This window comes from Leopardus geoffroyi, chromosome E1 (assembly GCF_018350155.1).
Source record: "Leopardus geoffroyi isolate Oge1 chromosome E1, O.geoffroyi_Oge1_pat1.0, whole genome shotgun sequence".
Lineage (NCBI taxonomy): Eukaryota > Metazoa > Chordata > Mammalia > Carnivora > Felidae > Leopardus > Leopardus geoffroyi.
The window spans coordinates 36558965-36579786 of record NC_059330.1 but is presented as its reverse complement, the minus strand read 5'-3'; the positions used below and the strand labels follow the sequence as shown (position 1 = coordinate 36579786).

The window sequence follows — 20822 nt, the reverse complement described above, 5'->3', positions numbered from 1 at the left end:
GGCTTTACCTGTAATAAATACATTCTTCAAAAAAAAAAAAAAAAAGCGCCTCTCCTGCCATAAATAATGGTGTTATGAAGCATGGAGGGCTGAGTATATGACTTTCTGTAGTATATAAATTAGGGCCCAAAAGGCCATGTGGAGTGTGGGCAGGGCCTTTTTTATTTATAGAAAAGTCACAGTGCTGGGCTGCTCTGAGGACCCAGGCCCGTGCAAGCGCTGGGCTCTGACTGCAGCCCTCTGGTTCCCATTCCTGGCCCAGACTTTGTTGCTGCCTTTCTTTGCAATAAGAGAGAAGTCAAGAGGGACGCTTCCTTTAGGGAAGAAGTTAGAGGCAGCACATTTGAGCTCCTGACTTGTGCCCTACAAGGGTGGGGAGGCCCAGCAGACAGGGTTTAGGTTTCTGACTTGCCCGTCTCCCCTTGTGGCTCCTAGGTGCTGGGTAAGGAGGAGACCCAGGCCTCTCTTTCTGAGACCAGAGCTTAGCCTTTGCTCCTAACACCAGAGTGTGGGAACAGTTTCAAAATGACAGGTTTTGAGGTCTCAGTCTTCTCAGGAGAGAGGGCTCTGGAGGGAAGAGAACGAACCAGCACCCCAACCCTGGGTCTTGCACCCCAGCTCATCTCCCAGGTGGGGAAGCAAATGCACCAAGCGATAGTCCCACCCCAGCCAGCCTTTCTAGCAAATGCTGCTGTCCCAAACTGGAGCTCAACTCCAGTTCAGGCAGAGGGCTAAAGGGTCAGTGGGGAGGGAGCCCCCTGTTTGGGTGCTCTGAGGGTCTGTGGACGCCCTCAAAACCTTGTTTCCTCTCCCAAACAATGGTACCCACCGTGAGGGAAGGAGGCAAGCAGGACTGCCGGCCGTCCCTGGAGCCCAGCTTCTAAAGATGCTTAGTAGAGAGGTTGCTTGAGTGGGGGTCACTTTGTCCGGAGACAGCAAACTGCTCCCCACGCCACTCCTAATCCTAAAGAGAAAGAAGGAAAACCTTGCCTGCCCCCCGCCCCCCAGTCTCTGGCCATTCCCAGCACAGGAGCTGCCGCCTGAGCACAGCTAGGGCCAGTAGCTGGTGGCTCGGAGAAGGACAGGCAGGGAAAAGCTGCAGCCCTTGGCCACACTGGGGCCCAGAGCAGCCAAGAGCGAGGCAGAAGTGGGGAGAGCAGAGGCCGACCCTGGCCAGGACCAGACGGTGAGTGCCTGTGCTGGGGGGGGGGGGGGGGCGGGGGCGGGGGCGGCTTTGGGAAAGATCCTTGTCAATAAGAAGAGAGAGGAAAAAAATCTAGACAGAGGGAAGGAAAAGCAAGAGAGGAGGAAAAAAGAAAAAGAAAAACAATAAATGGGAAAAGGGGGAAAAGTTTGTTTTTAATAGATAAGCTAAGCTGAAACTTAGGCATTTTGTATTTGAATAGATGTGGATATCCTGTACGTAGATTTCAAATCGATATTTATTTATGGGGACCCAGTGTGCAAATGTGCTGTACTCTAGGTTGTGTATAGAATATGTAATAAACAAATACACCCTACTATAATAGCGGATGTGCTTGGGTGTTCACACAGAAGACCCAATGGTGCATACGTGGAGGCATGTATAACCCCTGTGAATGATGTGAGTTTACGATTCTGTTCATAGAAGAAGATCTGTTACCCAAAAGCTTGTGCATACATTTTGATAACTATCACACACCTACGGAAAGGGCAAAAACTTGAGTATTTGTGTACTTGAATTTTGGCTATAAAACATCAGTTGATCAGGAAGCCTTGCTTGAAAATCTCCTGTTGACTTGATATTCAGGCAAAATATATACCGTATCCTCAAACAAACGCATGTGGCTTACATCTGAATCTTTTGATAACTTTCTTCCAAAATATTTCTGTGGGAGGTAAAGGAAATGCCTCAGACTGGCCCAGGGGAGGTCATGAAATTTTGTGACTTTTTTTTTTTTTTTTTTGGTCCGACCATGACCTCCTTTACTGTGTATCTCACCCCAAACTGCAGGAACGATGTACATCGTGTGATGTTTCTTTCATGGTAGTGATGGACACAAGGATGTAGGCACCATTACCTGCACACAAGCGTGTCCCTCACAAGTGTGAATCTGACCAGTGGGCAGAGATGAGCTGAATGTGAAAGCCCTCAGGTAACTGTGGGGGTCACACAAAAGCACTGCTATCTACAACGAAATTACAAAGGTCCCCAAGCCTATGTCTCCAACCACCCAGAGATATTTCTTCTGACCCAGAACCAGAGTCCAGACCCACTCTGGGAAAGAAAGAGGGGTGGGGATGTTTGCTCCAAGGGGGAAGAAATCAAGGTCCCCAGAACCTTCAGCCTTGATACAAAACAACCTCTAAACCGGGATCACATCGAATCCACACACATGGGTTCAAACCTCAATGCTGCCACACCCTCCAAGTGGGGATTTTAATTGCAAAGTAACGAAATCTCCTGCCAAATCTCCCTCCCAGGATGTCAGAGGTGAAAGGAAGAACGGAGAGGTCACCGGCCCAAGCAGACCCCAGGAATCTTCTTCCCAAGTCTCAGCCATCGGGGATATGGAAGGCGGTGGGGGTGGCTGACTCTTTGGGAGGGGGCATCCAGGAGGCCAAACGGGGTTGGGGGCAGGCGGGGCGGAAAGGAGCTGAGCAGGTAGAAGGTTATTACGGAATTGCTTCCATAAAACCTGAGGCTGTTGTAAAACCCTCTGCTTTCCAAAGACTTGATTTCCTCTTTTCTCTCTAACATCCCCCTTTTTTTCTTTTTACAGCACTGTTCCTGGGAGGGGGTGGCCAAGAGACGCCGGGATGGAAGACAGTCAGGCTCCAGGCTCCGGGTGGCTGGGCAGGTTTGTGAGAGGCCCAGAGAGAAGTAAGGTAAGGCCGAAAGACACCCTAGACCACCTTCACCCAGGCTGGAGGACAAGAAAATGTCAAGGAGTTGTGTTGTTGGCCTTTGCTCACCAGGGGGGTGGATTGAAGGCTGCATTTCTCCCAGGGCCAGAGGTGGGTCTCCCAAGGGCCCTTCCACTCCTAGCAGATGCCCCTTGTTCACAGACTGCCCCCCCCCCATGTCAGCTTGGCGCCAGAGCCCCATCCGGTCGGGCCTCTTTCCCAGCCCCTTTCCACATTCCCTTGCCTCAAGCAGGGGGGAAAAGTTTGGGAACAAAAGTTAGCTTATGCTTTGGACCGTCCCCTCCTTCCGCCAGTACTTCTAGCTATTCCTCTCCTGGGCCGGGAGCCAGCAGCCTAGAATGGGTTGGGGTCAAAGAGGGTATCATGGCTTTGCCCCTGCCCCACCCCCCCCTGCATCATCTCCTGTCAGACCACCAGTCTGGAGTGAACTGCCCAACAGCCTGGGCTCCCCATTTAGCCTGCACATCAGGCCCCTCTCCCAGGGGGTGGCCTTTAGGACCGAGGTAAACCTGTAGCCCAGCACAAGGGTCTATGGGGAAGCCTTGGCCCCTCTGTGGAACAGGAGCTGAGGGATTGGGAAACGTAGGACTTTTTCTGCCCCACCTCTGCCCCACTAGGGGGCCCTAGGAAGGACCCTGGAGGCGTACAGGCTGAGGCTACATGGGATCCTGACATTTCCCCTTTAGAATGGGACATACTGAGCCCTCTTCAAGGACCTGACGTTTCCTGTTGAAGTGGAGTCCTGTCCCCCCCCACCACCAAGGGTTGCAAAGATCTCAAGGATCCCTTGTATCTCTTGAAACCAAGAATTTGCCAAGTTGGAGAGGCTTTCCTTGAAAAGTCTAAACGTAGACAGGAGCCCGAGATCCCAAGGCAGAAAGCCTGAAGCCCCAACCAGCATTCTTTGGCTCTGCAGAATAGCCCAGCAAGGTGCCTCTGGAGAGTAGAATGTTCTCCATTCCCGCTTTCCCTCCCAACACCCACTTAAAAAATACGGAAGTGGAAAGACACCCTAGGGCTTCCCACCTCTTTTCTCTGGGGAACATCTTCGCTGTTTCTGGGTGAGGGATCTCGAACCTCTTCACCATTTGGCAAGAGTGATACACTGGTCCTTATGCTGCCTCCCTGCCCAGCACCCACCCCCCACCCCCCACGCACACTCCTCCAGCTAAGCGAGGAGCAGTAGCTGCCGTGAGTCGGGTGGTTTAATGTCGTTGTGTTCAGAAATCCAGGCCCAACAACATGAAACTACCTAATTCACTCAGCAGCTCCAGGTCAAGGGCTCACTGAGGGGGCAGGCCCCCGTAGCCATCTTATGGGCCAAAAAAAAAAAAAAAAAAAAAAAACGGTTGGCCAACTCACTTCATTTTCCTCCACCACTTTCCCAACAGAACCCAGTTGCTAGTAAACAACCCATCCAAAGAACTGGAGGCAGGACTCCAGGCACAACCATTCAGGAGCCAGTGCCACCAGCTCTGAGATTCCGGGAACTTTTGTTCTCTTCCAGGAGCCCCGGTGGAGGAGGATGGGGACCCTAGGCCCAGCCCCAGACCTGGACAAGGCCTCACGGCTACACCTGCCTGGTCACCACCTCTCAGCCTCCGTCTCTGCAGCTGGAGGTCTCCACAGATAAGATTTGTCAACTTCAAACTGTCATCAAGGTGCATCTCCACTCCCCGTCGTCGGGCTAGTGCCTATATTCCAGGGTCACCCCGGGGTAGTTCGGAGAGGCCAAATCTTCAAGCCCTACACCACCCCCCTGCTTTGAGACTGGAGTAGAGACCGGAGAGTGGAGAGGGAGAAAGTGACCGCTGGAGACATAGGTGGAAAAGCAGAGTGTGAGAAAATACCAGGAAGACTAGGGATGACAGGCAGGCAAAGGCGGGTTGGCCTGGACAGTCGCTGCCAAGTCGCCCTGCCGGAAACGTCCGGGGTAGGGGTGGGGGGACCTGGTTCCGCAGAGGCTGAGCCGTCCCAGGTAAGAGGATCCGCTCCGAATTCACAAATGAAACCTGGAGGCTCAGCTTGGGACGCAGAGAGCAAGGCTGCTTCTTGCTTCCTGACCTTCAGCTTGGGCCCTTCGCTCTCCGCCCCCACCGATCTCCCCTGCGGCCACCTCTACCCCTCCAGACGCCCGCGTCGTCGCAGGTGTTCAGGCACACAGCCCACAGCGGGCGGGCGGCCGCGCGAGCCGAGGAGGCGGCGGACTCACCTGGGCGGCGGCGGCAGCGGCGGCGGGAGCGGCCGTCGGAAGGCGCGGCGCCAGCGGCCTGTCCCCCCGTCCGGCCCGGCTCCCTCCCGCCCTGGCGCCGGAGGCGAGGGTCCGCGTGGCCACGTGTCCGGCGGGGAAGTCCGAGGGAGCGGAGGAGTCTGCCGGCCGCCCGCTCCCCCTCCCGGGTATAAATCTTGGGGACCGGAAATACAATAAAACTTCACCGTGTTGATGAACTTCAAATGGTTTACATCCCCTCCTGTCCTGAAAAGAAAGACGGCCGGGGGGCGGGTTAAAAGGAAGGGGAAACAAATTTACGAGCCGCAGAAGCAGCCGCCTCGGCCCCTTTCTTTCGTCCGAGCAGACTGTGTCCGCGTGGAGAGAAGCAGCCTCGGCCCCCGGGACTTTGCGTCGGCTGTCCCCGCCTCCAGGGACTCTTCTCTCGCAGGAGTCGCCCGTGCGGCGGCTGGCAACTCACCGGGTCGCACGCACAGGCCCGGGTTCGGCGGACCCGGCCCTTCGCCCAAGCGGAGTTAGGCGCCCCGTCCTTCCTAGCTAAAGCCTGGCTCTGCCGGCCACGCCCTGTGGCCTCGTTCTTTGCGTCTTTCCGCTGAAAGCGGGTTTTTTTTGTTTTGTTTTGTTTTTTCTTTTTGCGCCTCTAGCTGCCAGACCTTTGCCCTGCCCTACCCGTTTATTGCCAGGTACTTGCTTGAAGGGGAGAGAGGGTCAGAAGGCCTGAAGGGGCTGACGCTCCCAGAGGAGAAACCGAGACGCTGGTCTTGGCCAGAGTGGAGGTGACGGCCAGCGCTGAGCGGTGTCCAAATTGGCCTCTGCCGAGGCCTCTGCCACCGTCTCCTGTCTGGTTCCTTCAAAGCCTCCAACAACAGCCACTACCTGAACCTCCACTGCCCTCTCCATCGCTCTTTTCGGCTCCGGACCTTTTGCTTTTGTTTTGTTTTGACCAAACTTTGTGGAATCCGGATTTGGAAAATCGCTATTAGGCCGTAGTGAATCAAAACCAAAACCAAGGAAAGTGTCTTTTTGCTGTGAGCTCCAGATAATCGGGAGTGAAGTCGTTGATTTCCTGTTCACTTTGTCTGCTGGAGGGGCCTGGTTAGGTGCACTTCTGGGCGGGAGAGCAAAGGAATTCGATCATGCCTCACAGTTATTCACCAAAAAATAAGAAGGATCTAGGTCTAAGAGGCGCCGGAGGGCTAAGATGAGCTCAGGCGCAGTCAGGGCTCGGGTGCAGAACTGAGGCTCAGCCGCAGACCCAGGCTGGGGCTTGGTGCGCTGGCGGCCCCTTCCTCCCACAGACACACACAGGTGCGCCCTGTGTGACCCGCAGGCTCCACGCCCACCCCCCACTTCCAAGGAAAGGCCCCAAAACATTACTGGGGACTTCTTTTTTTAAGTGATTTTTTTTTTTAAAAATGGGGACATCTGGTTGGCTCAGTCTGTGCAGCAGGTGACTCTCGATCTCAGGATTGTGAGTTCAAGCCCCACATTGGGTGTAGAGATTATTTTAAAAAGAAAGAAGGAAAGAAAGGAAGAAGGAAAGAAAGGAAGGAGGAAAGAAAGAAAGAAAGAAAGAAAGAAAGAAAGAAAGAAAGAAAGAAAAAAAAGAAAAGAAAGAAAGAAAGAAAGAAAGAAAGAAAGAAAGAAAGAAAGAAAGAAAATTCAAAATAAAGTTATAAACAAATGGAAAGGGCAGGGAAAATACTATGGTCTACAGTTCACAATTTTTTTGAAAGGCCAACTCTGAGGCAGGCAGTCCTACTCTGCCCCAGCCAGTGGGGGATGGGAGCCGCCGTGCCCTCTGGCTCCTTCCCTGCACCAAGGAGGAGGAAGGCGGGGCTCTCATTAACAGCTGGAGGACAGGAAGTAGCTTGTTTCCATGCCCATATTCATATTCCAGGATATGCATGAGGAGGCCCCTCCAGCGGCTCCCTCCTTATTACATGCCCGAACTCCCCCATTTTGCTCTTTATCATGCTATATTTTTAATAAAAATACTGGGATGGCAGCTCCTGGCAGTCACCCCTGCTATGAGGATTTGCCTCCGGGAGCTGTTAGCGAAGGGCGGAGGGCAGGACTGAGGGGCCAGCAGTTTCCACACCATTCAAGACTGTTATTACCCGCCCCCTGCCCCCCCCCCCCCCCGCCAGAAACCTGCAGTGGGGGGCAGGTCACTGTGCTGGCTCCCTGCTCATTGCTGACCTGGGTCTCGGAATTCCCTGGGCCGAGGAGAGGGGATGGGACCATTTTAGTCTTAGACGCTGGAAAATCTGAAGAGGCCACGGCTGCAGAACAGATGTATCTGTGCACACACAAGTTTTGCACATACTTTTCAAGGGCTTTGTAGCTGCCCCCTCCCCCCACCCCCCCACTGGTACCCAGAACCCAGGCCATGGATCCCAGTTTAAAACATAAAATTCTCTGCATGGGACTGGACTGACACCTCAAATACATTCCCATAAATGCCAACTAGCCTTTTCCTTCCGAGATTGCTGGCCCCAAAGGAGCCAACTTTCAATGCCCAACACAGATACCCACCAACAGGCACCCTTCTCATACACTGGTTGAGCTCATAATGGTCACTCCGTGAGTAAAGGCCATTGAGGCGGGGTTTCTTTTCACCCTCAAGTGTCCAAATCCTCTCCCCAAAGCACGTCGATCTCCAAGTTATTCAGAAAATTGAAAATGTAGATGATCAAGCTGCAGGATTTAGGGGTAACTTTTCCCTACTCTTGTCCCTTCTTGAAGATACAGCAGAGTTCTAGCATAACTGGAGGGGACTGCACATGGGATGTTGAGAGGAGGCAGTGTAGACACAGATGCAGAACCCAGGATCCTCAAAGAAACCGAAATTGAGACCCCCTTCCATTTAGTTAGAGTTGCAAGGAGAATAAATATTCCTGGGCCTTCTTCCTCCGTCTCCCTTCCTAGGTAGGGTTCAATATGTTGGCGGGGTGGGTTTCAGAGCAGGCAGAGGTGCCGGAAGCACCATCCCTGAGACCTAGGCTCGATGTTTTGCCCCCAATTTTTTTTGCCCCGGGCTGGGGGAGCGGCTCCGCGGTGGCTGGCGGGTGAGGCTGAGGCCGCCGCCGACCTCTAGGCGGCGCCCTGGCGTTGAGTCCTCACGCAGCTCTGTGTCCCGCGTTGGTGAAGGGGCCGGTTCCTGCAGACGCACTGGGCTTGGCCTGGAGCCGGCCGCCGGCGCGTCGCCTTTGGCGCCCTCTGCCAAGCAAGAGAAACACGATGAAACGAGTGAGGGCTGGGAAAGGAATCGGCAGCTAATGGTGGCTTCATCCGCTCCCCACCCCCTACCCTCCTTCCCGACTCTAGGGAGCCTTCCACAGCCCAGTCTCCTTTGATCTCCCCAGAAGCCTGCTCAAGGGCAGCGCCGGAATCCTGAACCCCTCCCCGCAACTTGCAAAGGAAGACACTGAAGCCCGAAGAAATTAAGTCATTAGCCCAAGATCAGAGCAGCTATAAAATGGTGAGGCAGGCCTAGAGGACAAGTCCTTTACTCCAAGTGAAATGCTCTTACCCCAAAATAGGACGACCCCAGCAAAAAATGTCTGTCTTGAGCAAAATTCATTTCAGGAAAGGCAGCCTTTGGGGGGGGTTGGAATTAAGATTTGGGGGAGCACGTAAGGGAAGTGGAAGCGAATATAGGAGAGTCTCAGCTAAGATTGGGAGACAAGATGAGTGCGGCCCCCTCCCTTCCAAGACATGGTCAGTTCAAAGCTTACAACCTCCCCAGATGTGTGTCATCGAGGGCAAGTGCCCGAGGCCTTCAAACACCCAGGTGAAAACGACCCACAGGACGGGGACACTGTGAAGTTTGAATACCTTGTAAAAGAGGCCCTGATGACAAGAGAAGGTGTTGGATACAGGACTGCCCCATAAACCCAAAAGAGAAAGGCCTTTAGGGCAGGCAGTCAGGTCACTTTCCTTGGCTCAAATGGCCTGTCGGATTCCAGGAAAAGGAAACCTTGCTCGGACACAGTCCCTTTGAGTCTAAGCTCAGAGACCCCCCCCCCCCGAACCCGAGAAGCACGGGGTAGGAGAAACGGGGGTCCCTCTTCCCCTCCTGCCAAGGTAGAGACGCCATTTTACACTGCGGGGGCCCACTTGGAGACATCTCTCCAAAGTTCCTTGTAGGACAGAGGTCTCAGAGAATCCCCTGGGGGAAAGGCAGGGAAGCAGAGGGGCGAGGGGGGCTGCGGGGCTGGGGCAGCAAAGGGCACGCGCCCACCGTGCGGCAGACTAGGCCCCCCCACCCCGCCCGGGTCTGCAGCCCCGCGAGACGCACCTTCCCTGCATGGCAGGGGCTCCCGTGGACGCCTAATTACCGAGAGCACATCTGGAGCAGCTGCGCCCTAGCTGGCCTCGGGCACATTATTCTGCTCCAAACCCTATTTTCATTCCCGAGGCTGAATCATAAAAGACTCTAGAGGCAGGATAAATTCGGGTCTGTGTGTGTCAGCATTCTTACGTGCGTGTGTGTGCGCGCGCGCCCGCCCGCGTGCGCGCGCGCGCGAGTATGTGAGCGTCCGGGAAGCGTCTGTGCGTCTCGCTGTGATTTTGCCCAATCGATTCGCAAAAGTTAGGGGGAGAAATGGTGAAACATCAGGCGAATTCAACTGTGAACATACTGTCGGCCTCATTATCCGCCCATTTCCAGGGAAAGCATTTGGGGCTGGGAATTAGCCAGTTAATTGCATCACTTCTTTTGTTCACTTTAGGGCAGGAGAAACTATCTGCTTTCTATTAAAACATTCCATATTTCAAAAACTTTAAGATCTTCTCATTGTCAATTTTCTTTATTTCCATCCCCATTACACCACTTGAACATTCAGATATGCCAGTATCGCATCAACATTATCTCCCTCTCTCTCTCTCTCTCTCTCTCTCTCTCACACACACACACACACACACACACACTTACACAGGTTTTATGCTGGGAAAAGTCACCCAGTTTCTGCATCTGCAAAATCTGGATGTCTTAACTCTTAGGGTTGTTGTACGGATTAATTACTGTACAAAGTGTCTAGGATTTAGCACAACGCTTGGTGAACAGAGAGTATTTAGTAAATAATAACTATTAATAACAAGGAAGGGGAGGGGGAAAAGAGGTGGAGGAGGAGGAGGGAAGGGGGGAGGGAGGAGGAAGGCTGCTTTGTTCTCAGAGAACCAGTCTAGGTTGGAGGGTATGTTCTCAGCCTGTATATGTATAATGTATTCTTTTGACTTAAAGCAATGTCCATAAAAGCGAGGCCCCTTGAACCCCTTGGCCTGTAACTACCTCTTCAATAAGGAACAGAGAATTGGGGCAATTATCTGGCTCATTTCAGGTTCAAACTCCCTTTAGCCTGAAGTATCTGGATCTGGTGGGGGAAAGGTCTGGGGAGTGGTGGCATATTCTCATTCAGCTTCTCAATAAGCCTTTTCCCTTTGCTGGAGTTGTTGAACAAGATCCCTGCCTCAGAGAATGGGTGGAAAAGAAATAGGGGGCCCAGAAAGATGGAATTAAAGCAGAACATCTGAGAAATACTTCAGAAAAACCACGGCTTGCTCATTTCCTGGGCATTTCCTACTCATTTCCTTGGAGTTTTCTCCATGTTATTGGCCTCAGAGACTCCCTAAACAAATCACAGAGCTTTGCCTGGTGGGAACCTTCATTTCACATTCCACGGATATCTCCTGAGTGCCTACTGTGTGCCCAGCGCTGGGCTAAGCTCTGGGGCTCCAGCGGGAGCTGCACTCCACCAGTTAGCAGTGCTGAGTTGCAGGCAGTGAGAGGTCTCTGCTCCCAGAAACTAGTGCAGGGATCTAGGGAGGCTAAGACCCTGCTGGGCAGGAACTTCTGGCCAATGACTGCATTGCCTTTTCAGGGCCAAAGTTCTGGCGCAGGGGCGGAGCCAGATGGTCTGAGGGCACCCCCCCTCCCATTGTCTGTGGGAAAGAGGCCAACTCCACGGTGGGGATGGCCTTGTGGGGGGAGGGGTGGAGCACAGGGAATTGAGAAGGGGTGAAGAGATGGCTAGAGGCTCCTGACCCTCAGTTGGAAGTTCCTGAGAACACCAATTAGCTTTTTTTTTTTTAATTAGTAAAGTAGGAAACAAATGGGCATATATTTCTTCTGCTCTGATTAAAAGCATTTAGGTCAGGTGTTCCCAGCCTGAATTATTCAGTTTAAGTTGTCCCAAGCAGAAAATTGTTTATTTTTTTCTTTTTATTTTCAGGCAGGGGTCTGAATACTATTAGCCGGCCATTGGCTTCTGTGTGACAGCCCAGAACGGTGGGGGCTGCTAGGTGATGGTTGTGTCAGCCCAGAGAGAGGCAACTGGCAATGGGTTGAGGTCTTTCCTTCCCCAGGTCACATTTACTTGAAATGTGTAGGCAATTGAGGATGAGCCAGGAGGGTAGGGCAGTGTGTGTGTGTAGGGTGTAATAAGCCAGACAATTTCCTGTTCCCTTAATTTGTCTGAACACAGTGCTGAAAGAAGGAAGTTGGTTCACTTCTCAGACCCCGATGAAACCTGACTTTTTTTCAGGGAGATCAATTCACAGGAGTGGGGAGAAATGCCAGGAAGGTTTTACTGGGCTGTGGACGACAAAGAGTCTAAAGAAGCCAAAACTTGGGGTGAAACTCGGGGGTCCCCCAGGCTTGTCAGGAGCTACCTGATAATGTGTGGCTCCTACCAACAAGATAACAAAAATATTTGGGAGCAAATCCTTCCCTTTTCAACCCAGAATTCATTATCTCCGGACTCTAACCTTGGCTAAGCCCTCAGGCCCACGCAGAACTGGGGTCTCCGAAGAAACTGGATAAGCAGATCAATAAGGGACACAAAAGAACATTACACTGCCCGATCTCCATTTGTTTGGCTCACAGACAGCATTATCTAGAGGGATGTCGCCAGACAGCCTTCCCCTCTCCAGGAGTTTCATTACTTTTTTTTTTGTTCCCTGATATGTTTTTTTTATTCCTCAAGTCCCACTTCCTTCTGGCAGCTGGTCCCACCCTGGGCCAGCCCAAGATCAGCTTCTCGAAGCAAACCTCTTCCCATTTTCTTGAGCCCCCCCCTCTCTGGGAAACAGAGAAAGACTGACTCCCACTGGGAACGCAGCCCCTATGGTAGTGGTGGGGAAAGGGACACTGCCGGATGGGTGTTTTTAAAGATAAAGGATAACCTGGTAAACACCAAAGTATCAGCTACAGGCGAAACCAAGTGAAGACCTATAGTAACTGACCATATTTGGTCTCGGCATTTTCCAGACACCAGCTTCTTTGATCAGTCCAAATAGGAGTCCTTAACCTGGGGTCCAAGGGGTCTGAAATCCTCTGAAATTGTGGGATTTGGTGAGTATTACGTAAGTACTTTTTCCCCCCCTTAGGGAGGAGGGAACCAATAGCTTTCATCAGATTTTAAAGTATCAATGAGTGAACCCCAAAATGTTAAGAATCCTTTATCCACCACTCACAAACAAATACCTCCAATGTGATGCAGAGGGAGGCAGTGAAATAGATTTGGGTACCTGACAGGATAAAGTAAAAGAGAGGACAATTTTAAGTGTGTCACAAGGTCGGGTGGATACCGTCATCTGGCCTTCCCTGGAACCACGGGCACCTGCTCACAGGTGCCAAGGACTCCAGGACCAAGACCGGTGGCCCACAAACCCATCCTGACCTCCTTGCACCCTTGCCCACACACAGAACGAGTGTGCAAGGTCTCTGTGTCTCTAACCAAAATGATATGGAGCTTTTCTCCACTGGGGCCTGGATCTTCTCCAGCCTGAGTTGGTCCTTCTCTTGTCCTGAGTTGGTCCATACCAAAAAGGAACGGAAAGTTTCGGGATCCGTTCCCCAGCCCCGCTGAGAAATGCCCTCGCTCTTGGGGAAGGTGCTTCGGACACTTCCCTGGATATTTCGCAGGCCTGAGGTGCCTTGCCTGCGACCCGAGAACCTAGACCGACGTCCAGGCCGCTGTCATGACCTTAAAATTCTCTTGGTCTCAGGTTGGGCGTGGAAAGGGGAGCAAGAGACAGCTGAACAGGTAGGCAGACGGAAGCAGACACAAAGAAAGGGACCCATGAAGGCAGCCAGAGAGAATGACAAAGAGCGAACCGAAACAGCCAGACAGGAGCTGGAAGCCGGAGCGCGGGGGCAGGTGGAGCCGGCAAAACCCGTGTGCTGAGAAGGGCCCACAGGGGCCGCGGAGGCAGCCAGGCGCGTCTCCTTTACCCGTCCTTACCGGGAGGTTAATGACTTTGTGAGCGCCCCCTCGTTCCAAACTGCCCATTTAGAACTCCTCGGTCTCCTTAAGACTCTCTGATTAATTAGCAGGTTCGGGAGGATAGAGGTGGCCCTGGTGGGGTTTCGCTGGATCTTTGGTTAATTGTGGGGAGGAAGGGCGCATCCGGGAGGGGAAATCCAGGGCCGGGAAAAGAGGGCAAGAGGTGTTGGCGCCGGCAACCGGAGGGAGCAAATGAACTGTTCGTGCGCCGGGTAGCCGAGCCTAGGACCCACTCGCCCCCTCTCTCCCGCCCCGGAGCAGAACAGCGAGAAGATGCTCCCTGGCAAAGGCGGCCCGTCCCAGACTCTGCCGGGCCCCCCGCGCCCAGATCCCGTTTGGGGCGAGGCGCTGGGTCAGCGATTACATCCGCTCCCTGCGCCTCCGGTGGCTGGACAGAACCCCCCACCCCATCTCATGTGTTCCATAGGACAGCCGAGGCTGTGAGTCCACAGGCCCTTGGCGTTGCGGCGTCCGAGGGGGCACCTGTGTAACTGCGACCTCCCTTCGCCCCTTTATTGCCGCTTCCAACCTCCTCGGCGGATTTGAAAGCCTCCTTTTCTAATCCCTCTGTCACGTTCCCGCCTCAGGAGGGCCGGGGCTCAGAGCTTGGCCCTCCCAGGCTTCCAGATTCACCCCTGTGGCGCCAGCCTGCGGCTGGGCTGTCGGCGGCTGGAGCTGGAGGCGCGCAGAGTCTCTGCGGCTAGGCTCCCCCCGCCTCCCTGCCCGGCGACCTCCCAGCCCTCCTGCCCGCAGCGGGGAGGCAGTCGCCGAGCTGGCCGGCGGCTGGCACTGAGACCGTCGCTCCGCGCCCCGGCCAGGAGACAAAGGTGATTCCCAACTGAGCACCGCGGGGTGCGTGCGGCAGGGGACTGCTGCGCCGGTCCAGCGCCAGGGAACCCTGTACAGATCTTGGGTACGTTCCGCGCAGTTCCAAGCATGTCACGGAGTTGGGCGCCTCTCATGGAGGGGCGACCATCCCAATCCCCAGGAGACCTGGTTCCACAGCGGTGGGCAGTGACGCGGTCTCTCCCAGGAGCTTGCACGAGTCGCAAGGCAGGGACATCGCAGACCGCAGGAGGAGCCGCGCAGGGAGAAGGTTGCTGCGAGGCGCTTCCTTCCCTCGGCTTCACCTCCCAGCCCAGGAGGTCCCCGGCCAAGGAGCTCACCGACTGGGGAAGAGGTAAGAGGCTTAAGGAGTAGAAATCTGGCCCCTCTCCTTTTTTGTTGTTTTAAAGGATGAGGTCTCTGGGTATTGACTTCTTTTGCCATAAAAGAGTTTCGGGCAATTTGACTAGTCCTGGCGAGTTTTGGGCTGAAACGTGGGTCCTGATTCATGGTTAAAAAAAAAAAAAAATTGTTGGATGGTGGAGGTTCAGGAGTTCATGGTTATTTTTCTCGTTATTATCCGTTAATATCCAGGTTATTTTAGATTAAGTCCTCTCTTCCACTTCAGCCGAGATTCAGCCTTAAACAGCTGCCCCGGGGAGTAAGCACAGGGCTGAGAAGGAGGGCAACTCAGAGCCGCCCCAATGGGCAATGGGAGGGGAATGGGGGCGCTTTGGCCTTAATTATCCCGGCAAGGAAAGTCTGTTGTGTCTATAACTGGGGCTGAGGGGGGTGGGCAGGGTGGGTAGAGTGCGGATGCGAAAGTGGGCTGAGAATGGCCCCAGCGGCCCTTCCTGAGGAAGAAAGAGTTGAGATTGGGGCAACTCCTAGGCCCTAGTGGCTTTCGCCCTTTGCTTTCCAGACAGTGGTGGGGAGAAGAAGGCCGCCTGGGTGCTTTTGCAGGTGAAAGTCAACCTGGGAAGCACCGAGGTACCAGCTCAAGGGGAAAAAAACTAAACACCTGCATTAATGACCATAGTTGGTCTCAACATTTTCCAGACACGAATTCCTCTGATCAATCCAAATAGGAATTCTTAACCTGACATCCAAAGAGTCTGAAATCCTTGGAAATTGGGGGATTTCATGGCTCTACAAGAAAGCCCTAGCCATTTCTGAGGGAGGAAGCAAGGGGAACACGGGAATAGGAGGGGAGTGACCACAAACCCTGCAGTCTAGTTCCCTAGCAACTGAGCCCTGAAACCCCAAATCTGAAACCTCAAGCTGATCCCATGTACGCATTGCCAAACTGAAGAGCGGAAAGTTGCAAATCAACCAAGGAGAAAAGTTTCCACCACTGTTTTCAGGATGGGTCTGGATGTCTAAGTAGATTACGAATCTGGATGTTTTCAGGGATTTTTTTTTTTTTTCCTTTCCAGCTATTCCTGATTTTTGAGTGGGCTCTGGGGCTCATGGGGCAGCCAGGCAGGAGAGAGATCTGGACCTCCAGTCCCCTGATCTCACCTCCACCTTATGAACAGCCCAGGGTCCCCTGCAGGCCAGGTCAGGACCAAGCCTGCCCTCACCAAGGCTCTGTTGGTGGCAGGCCTTGCCCCAACCCCCTTGGCCCTGAGGACTCACTTCTCTGTGAGCCCAGACCTGCTGCCCAAACTGCACATCCGGCCACCCAAATAATGACAGCATTTTTAATTCTTCCTGTTTTTGAAAACTGCAGACGTCCCACATCCTCAGTTCCTCTTAAGAAAGACGGTACCATTGGATCTTGGGGTGTGGGGGACTGTGGAATCAACCTCTAAGCATTGGAGAGCAGGGCCTACTATAATGACTTGTCACCCCCAATCACAGTGCTGCCCAGATGGGTCAAACATTCCCCCTTTTTTTTCTCTCCATCCCTACCCTCCAAGCCCAGAAAAAAAAAAAAAAAAAAAAAGTCGGATTTTTCTGCCTTTCTGTGTTGGGGGAGAAAGAGAAGACAAAACCCAAGAGTCAGAGGGCAAGCCATGAGGGAGGAGAAAAATGAGGGAGATGATTCCAGGAGATTAAAATAAGCGGACCCCCCCCCACACCCTTCCTAAACCAAGAGCCTCTGAAGCCTGATGTTTGTTTTAATCAGGCCAGGAAGAGAAGTTGGAGGCAGGGTGGGTGGGAGACAAAGTGCCCAGCCTAACAGATACTCCAGTCATGGGGGCAGTGGCTTCTGAGGCTTCTGAGAAGGCAAAACTGCCAACCAGCTGCTTGGGATGGTCTGGGCCTCCCAAATCACAGTGTGGAAGAGTAGAGGGCTCTCCTTAAGGGCCTCTGAGGTCTCCTACAGTGCCTTGCCTGGGGCTAGTAAAGCCTTTCCTTGCATTTCTTCTGGGGCAGTGTGCAAATGTATGTGTGTGTTGGGCCTGTGGGTGCGGTGGTTCTAAACCATGGCGGGGGTGGGGGGCAACTCACCTCCTGGGGAGTCTATGGTGATATGGTTGGGAGTGGAAGGAAGTGTCATCCTTTCTGGGCTGGGGGACTGAGGAGGCCTCTTTGGCACTTGAAGCCAAGTGCTCCAGACCCCAGGGAAAGGGAGGAGCTGCAGCTCCAAAGATGGATTCGCAGGGGAGATCAGATCAGGAAAAGCACCAGACTTTCTTCCTCCAAGGGTCTGGGAAATACACTGATAAATGTGAACTTTCACTCAGAGAACACCTCCTTTCCAGTATGGGTCATTGTGCTTCTACTAATACTGGAAAGTCCAGTTCTGTGCTGTATGTTTCCACATTTAGCAAATGTGGAATATGTGAAATATACCACGCACTGATCTAATTAGGAAGAGGGGGTGTATACAGGTGAAAATGTGAATTTCCCGCCTGCTACCTTTATTATTGGGCACAATTGGGAGGACATAATTTTCCGTCTCTTTTCCATGTTTTCACCAATCCTCAGTCACTACACAGTGCTTAAATACTGGCAAAGGCACAGCCTGACACAGGATCCCCCACTGATTACGGAGGGTTACTAATTCGTAAGATACCCCATAATCCTACATACCCCTTTATGCCTCGTTCTCTCTACATGCCTTTTCAAAAGCAGGTATTGACCCCTGAATCAATCCAAATAAATTGAGATCCTTCCCCTGCCTTCTGCCCCTTACCATAAACAACAGGGCCCTCTACAAAAATGCACCCGCATCATTTTTGTGAGTGTGAGTTTCCAGTAAGATGGCGGCGCCAGGCATCCCTCCAGATTCGGATACATGCTTTCCCAGGCAGATCACTCGAGTCTCAGTAGAATCCAGAGGGCAAGGAAACCTGGGTCCCCTTGCAGCGGTGGAAAGTGGTTAGAAGCAAGAGACTCCCCCAAGCATTCTCTCTCCATCGCTTCCAGGGGACTTCTAGAGAGCTGATTCTGCACCTTGGGGGCCTGGCGCTCCCGTCTGGACCCAGAGTTCCAGGCCAATTCCTAATTTCCGTGGAGAACGAATAACTGTTGTCCCTTTCCAAGCTACCCCCACCCACGAGGCTGTTCAGCCAGCCAGCCCCGGTCTCTCGCTGCATCCGCTTGGAATCCGGAGTTGCAAGCGGGCAGACCTGGTGGAGAGGGCCTGAGGCTGCGCGGGGCATTCGGGACCCGGCTCTGGGGAGCCAGGGTTGTGGGCAAAGGATGGGGGGTGACCCTCTGCCCCCTTACACACCTTCGCTTGGAGAGTGAGAGTCCAATGGGAGCGGGGGGGGGGGGAGTGAAGGCGTTGCGGGGGTACCCCGAGGCCCTACTGGGGAGGATGGATCCGTCCGGAGCTCAAGGTTAACAGGCGGTCCGGGTAGCCCACGCCCGCCACGGCCGATCAGTCCTCAAAGCGCGGCCGAGGGACTGCGCGGCCCCAGAGGGGTCTTTCAAGCCTCCGTTGTGATCTGCGTGGTCGCGGCCCCCATGGGCGAGAGGCAGGGCTGGGAGTGTCTCACCTACCTCTCCGAACCGCGCTGTCCTCCGCGCGTCTTCAGAGGCTGCAGGGACCCGGGGCTTGGGGCGCTCCAGAGCCTAGGGACGCTGGTGATGACGCCGGGGCCAAGGGCTCATCGGCTGTGGGTCGCCGCCCCCCGCCCCCGTGAGGCCTCTGGCCGCAGTGTCTGGGTCTGGGGCGCCGGCGCCGACGGCGCTGGAGGCGCGAAGGGACTCGTGCGTCCTCAGTCCCCCTGGCGCCGACGAGGGGGTGAGAGGGGAGAGGACAGGACCCGGGCGGCGGATTGGCGCGGGCGCCACCTTCCTCCGCGTCCGCCCGGGCGGGGCTCCCGCCGGTCTCACCTGCCCCCTTGCTGGGGCGCCGTCGGATCACCGCGCGGCGGTTCCAAGAGTGGGCCTTGCGCCCTCTGGAAGGCCAGAGGCGCGGAGGAAAGGCGCCGAGATGGCCGGCAGACAGAGGAGAGACTGTGTGTGTGTGTGTGTGTGTGTGTGTGTGTGTGTGTGTGTGTGTAAGAGAGAGAGAGAGAGTGAGAGCGAGAGAGAGCGAGCGAGAACGGACAAGAGAGAAGGAGATCCGGGGAACGCTTCCCAGAGAAGCCGTCAAATGCAGAAATAGACAAAAGAAGTAGGGGAGAAAGAGTCTGGGGGACAGAACGAAGCCCCGGGCTTTTCTGAAGCGAGCGACAAGTTGTCCTTGGGAGTTGGGAACGTGAGAGGGAGGGGCGAGGCCAGAGGAGCCTGAGAGGAGGAGGGGGCGCGCAGACCCTTGGCTGGAGGCGACTGATCCACGTACAGGACCCAGAACCCGGACAAGGAGAGCGCGGGACCCTCCTCCGTCCCCCCCCCCCCTCCAGTCCCTCGCCCTGTTGCAGCCGGTCCCCGGCTGGATGCAGCGACCCGGCGACTTCCCTCGCCCCCCTCCCGCCGCCCCGCCTGTCCGGGGCTCGGTCCCTCCTGGGGGGACAGCACCAGGCTGAGGGCTGCCTACCACCTCTTCCTTTCTTCTGTTCGCTGGGCCTTGAATGGGATTCTCCCCCGCATTACATGATAAGGACTCTCGAGGCCAAAAGGAATGACCTTGGCCAAGGTCAAAGGAAGAACTTGGAAGTTTTACTTTCCATCCCAGCCCTTAGGATCCCTTTCGGGTTTTGCCCTGCTGGTTACTGGAGTGGTATCCAGGCTCTTCTCTGCATTTCGCTCTAAGGCCCAAATAGAGATCCCAGCTTACCTCCGGCCAGCCACCAGCGAATGGGCCACAGATGACCCAGCGGGCTGGTCTCCACGTGTTATCTGGCCTCAGACCTGAGACCTTTCTCCTCAGCCAGCATGAGGCTGGGGACCCACTCATAATCCAGCCCCTTGCTGCAAACGGTTGTCCAGGATGGGGGTGGGATGTGTCTGAGATCTGAGTTCTAGGCCCGGCTCTGCCACTTTAACTGTGGAACTTCAGCCCCACCCCCCTCTCTAGGTTTCAGTCTGTTTCCTCTGTATATGGGGGGTGGGGGGGGGAGGCAGGCTGGGTCATTTATGTTTTGTTCCTGTACCCTCCTCTGGCACGCGGGTTCTGCTGAACTTACACTGCTGAGACAAACACGCATCCAAGTGGTGATTTCATTCTACAGCCACTTAACTACAAGTACAGAAATAACGATACAATTACATTTTGCTTCCATGACTCCATTTTTCTAGTTCCCTTTCCCGTACTTTTTACGGATGATAGGATGAATGCCGCGAAGGGCGCTGCTTTATAATGTCCACTTGGTTCATGATATTTATCGCCATGTTCCACTTAACATTTTTTTAAATGTTTATTTATTTTTTGAGAGCGAGAGAGAGAGAGGGAGGGAGGGAGACACAGAATCCAAAGCAGGCTCCAGGCTCCGAGCTGTCAGCACAGAGCCCGACGCGGGGCTTAAACTCACAGACCGCGAGATCATGACCTGAGCCGAAGTCGGACGCTTCACCGACTGAGCCACCCAAGCGTTCCTCCATATGTTTTTAAAAGAAGATCAAAGAGCCTTATCTTTTTTTAAAAAATAGACACTTGAGGTCTCTGGCTTTGTTTAGAAAGTTCTCCCCCACCCCTAAGGTGTTCCTGTAGATATCTTGTTAGTTCTTCATTGCTACCACAAGTAATCATCACAAATCTGTCATCTTACAATTTGTAGGTTGGAAGTCACTCACACACAGGTTTCACTGGGGTGACATCAAGGCATTGAAAGGGCTGCATTCTTTTCTGGAGGCTCTAAGGGAGGATCTGTCTGGATCATTCAGGTTGTTGGCAGATCCGTTTCCTTGCTGTGTGCCGATAGAGGGCTGTTCCCGGCTTCCAGAGGACACCCACATTCCTCACCTCTTTCTTTCCTCCATCTTCAAAGCCATCAATGGCCTGACCAGTCCTTCCTATGCTTCAGATTTCTTTTCCTTCTTCTTTTTTCTCATTTCTCTGATTTAGCCAGGGAAGTTTCTCCAGTTGTAAAGATCCATGCAATTAGATTGGCCCCACCCAGATAATCCAGGATAATCTCCCCATCTCAAGGTCCTTAATCTGTATACAAAGTCCTTTCGCTGTGTAAGGTAGCATATTTACAGGTTCCAGGAATTAGGGCGAGAACACC

The 20822-nt window shown here is 53.8% G+C and overlaps 2 long non-coding RNA genes across 2 annotated transcripts; one reads left to right on the top strand and one right to left on the bottom strand.

Moving 5' to 3' along the window:
- The first annotated feature begins 831 nt into the window (after positions 1-831).
- Positions 832-5447, top strand: LOC123603518. Its single transcript, XR_006714917.1, has 3 exons — positions 832-2135; positions 2763-2868; positions 4415-5447. It is a non-coding gene; the product is annotated as an uncharacterized LOC123603518 (long non-coding RNA).
- Positions 5448-7423: 1976 nt separating this feature from the next.
- On the bottom strand, positions 7424-18985 carry LOC123604678. Its single transcript, XR_006715425.1, has 2 exons — positions 18211-18985; positions 7424-8359 (listed from the first exon to the last, which is right to left on the bottom strand). It is a non-coding gene; the product is annotated as an uncharacterized LOC123604678 (long non-coding RNA).
- Positions 18986-20822: the final 1837 nt, after the last annotated feature.